This window comes from Suncus etruscus, chromosome 8, assembly GCF_024139225.1.
Source record: "Suncus etruscus isolate mSunEtr1 chromosome 8, mSunEtr1.pri.cur, whole genome shotgun sequence".
Classification (NCBI taxonomy): Eukaryota; Metazoa; Chordata; class Mammalia; order Eulipotyphla; family Soricidae; genus Suncus; species Suncus etruscus.
In genome coordinates, this window is record NC_064855.1 from 41,340,860 (window position 1) to 41,344,011 (window position 3,152).

Here is a 3,152-nt window from a genome sequence, read left to right on the forward strand (position 1 = left end):
TGCAGCTAGAAGGTCACTAGAAATTTCCATAGAAACAGCACGTTCATCATAACTTGAAGGTCATCCAGCTCCCTAGCCCACTGCCCACTTCCTTATTTAGAGCATGATTTACTTTCTTTGTTCCTTGAAGCCTGAAATATATCCTTGCCTTGTATGGGCCTTCGCGCCAAAAAGTATGACTGACATCACCTTTGTACTGCCCCCTTCTCATTCACTATAAAAGAAGGAGCTGTATCCCAATAAACGCCTTTGAGCAGTGAGACATTGCCTTGGGTCTTTATTATTAACCTCTCTCAGATTTTTTACAGGTGTGGCCGTGCTTCTGTTCAGCTAAATAAAGGTGCGGTTGTCTGAGAAGCCTTCCCAGCTAATTCCTGCTGGCCGGGCCCCCCTGGGGGGCTTCAGGACCCCGCATTTTGGCGCCCAACGCTGGGCTCGAAGACCACCGCCACACCCCGAACGACTACAGGTCGGCGAGTCCGGAGCTGTTTCGTAAATCGCAGGAATACCTCATCAGGGTAAGCGTTGAAACGAGTTAGCCTTAATCAAAAATTTAAACTGCAGTTTTTCCAGTCGTTCTGATCGCCGCCCCTGATTGGCTTTTGGGGCTTCACCCATAGGATCCGCTACCATGAGTGCCGCATTGAGTACTGAGCTTAAATTCATTCGAGATATACAGTCTGAATTGAAACGCAGACATATAGAGGTTACCAAAAAAGATATTTGTAATTTTTTAATGTTTGTTCATAATGTTTGCCAAAAATCTAGTGTTCCTGGGCTCCCTCTCGCTCTGACTCTGTCTCTCAGTTTCCTTCCTCTTCTGACCCTTCATCTTTACTTCTGCCACTGCACCCTCTGTGCAAAATCCTAAACAGCCCTTCACTTCCCTAGCTTCAGCTCCGTCCCTGTTCCACCAAAACCTTTACTCCCCTCACCACCCTCCCCTCCTTAGCCAGCAATTGCAACAATACAAAGCCTTTAATTGGAAAAGCCTCAAAGAGCCATTTCAAGCCGTAACCTCCTATGGCCCCCAAGCCCCTTACACGCTCTCCTGCTTAGAATCTAAAAGCTGAACTCTTTGTCTCTTGGGAAGTTAACTTTTTTTTCCGCTGCAAAGCCCTTACAAATAGGCAGGAATCCTGATCTCTAAGCTCTTATAGCTTGCCTCGCCTCTTTTCATACCTTAAAGGTACAGCACACACTTTCCAGGTCCCAGCTTGCCAACATGGCTCTTGCTGCCCTCTATGCCTGGAAGTCGCTCCCCAGAGCCAGCATTCCAGCAGCTCCCTCACACGCGGCAACAAACTGTTGCTGCTTTCTCCCTCCCCCCCCCCCTTTTCTGACTTAAGCTCCCAACTCACCACAATTACATCCATGGTCTCTCACCTCTCTAACAAACTTGATAATGCTCTTGGCTCAAAAACCAGCGCTACCTTTCCTGTCTTTCTCCCTAATGGAGAAAGTCTTCCCCCGCCTGCTCAGCAGCCTCCACCGCGGAGAACGCTCAGTCCCTAACCATGGCAGATTCCCTCCTCTCACCGCTCCCCCTCTTAAAGCTATAGATATGAAACTACTTGGCCAAATTAAAAATCTTAAACAAATCTTAAGCCTTCAAAAACAGGCTGCTTCTCTTAATTCACAGGTTTCTGCCCTTCAGGCTTTCCCCCGCCCTCCTAAATCTATAGTTGTCTGTCCTCTGCCCACTGAATTCCACAGCCAGGCCCCCCATCTTGAGAATTCAAAGGAACAAACTAATAAAAGTGAGGCTGAGTGCCATAAAACAGAAACTGCTGCAGTGCCTACAAAAAATTCTAAGGGCACAGTGAGCAGGATAATTACAAAGTATCATCTGCTAAGCCATAAAACCTTGCGATATCTACACTTTGCTGTTAAAACTTCTGAGCCTAATGTACCTTTTACTCAGTACATTTTGCTCAAACCAGTCCTCAGCCTCCTTCAGCCTCTTTCCTGCCAGCCTTGGGAAACAGCCAGCTCAGGCCCTGCCACTCCCACTTTAAGCCTTCCAATTCACCTTGAAATACCCAATCTTTGTTATTCAAAAAAAAATCTAAAAAGTGGCATCTCTTGCATATTCTCAAATCAATTAATAAAACCATGATCCCCATGGTACTTTTGCAACCCAGACTCCCCTCTTCGGTTGCCATTCCCTCTAATTCCAATAAATTAGTAATTAATCTTAAAAGATTGCTTTTTTTTTCTCTATATCATTACACCCTGCGGACTGTAAATAATTTGCCTCTAGCCTTCCTGCTGTTAACTGTGCTGGCCCCTCCCCGAGTTATCAGTGAAAGACTCTGCTTCACCTTGTCAGCCCTACACTTCGTCAGATATGTGTTATTAGGTTTAGTGCATTAAGTGGTGTAAAGTAATTATTAAAACATTAAAAAGCAACAGGAAGATAAGAGCAATAAACTTTTTTTTCTCGTGCCTCTCAGAAAATTTTACAGCAAGGTCATAATTCTGTCACTTTACAAATAACAAAATATTGGTAAAAAAAAAACTTCTTTGTGTTTTAAAATCCAAACGAACACAAAAGTGTTAAATTTAAGTCTTATATTTCTATTAAAAGTTTTATTTTAATTTTTAAAGTATTTACAAAATTATGTGAAAAATAATGTGGTTAGCCTTTTTAAACAATATAGTTAATTTTATGCACAGTAAACACCTAAGTATGCTTTATAGTACCCTTAGTTTTAACTTTGTGCTACAGCAATGGTTGTTCTTTATTTCTGCATTGAAAGAACTATTATTTTAAGTGCATTCAAAATATCAGCACATTATATAAATCTGTATATTTGTGTCGCAGTGAAAAAATAATATTAATGAAAACTATATTATATATAATTTTATAAGTAATATATAAAAGTAACTAAACTTTATAAGCAAATTAACTAGTATTAAATATAATTTTAGTCTTAAGTTCTAGGTGTGTAAATGTATCAGATGTCTTTAACTATATTTTATAATAATCTAAGCATTTAGTTAATTTAGTATATAATATTTTTTACAAATTATTCACATAAAGTCTTCATAGTAAAAACAGTTGTTTGTTTTTTAAAATCAGTTTTTATACCTTTAATAATCATAGTTCATGCTATTGTGTTTAATCATAAAAATTTTAACACTTTATT

General features: G+C 40.1%; 1 non-coding gene across 1 annotated transcript; it reads left to right on the top strand.

The window, feature by feature from the left end:
- The first annotated feature begins 2,671 nt into the window (after window positions 1–2,671).
- Window positions 2,672–2,801, top strand: LOC126017249 (small nucleolar RNA SNORA22). The gene has a single exon (XR_007498881.1). It is a non-coding gene; the product is annotated as a small nucleolar RNA SNORA22 (small nucleolar RNA).
- The last annotated feature ends 351 nt before the right edge of the window (window positions 2,802–3,152 follow it).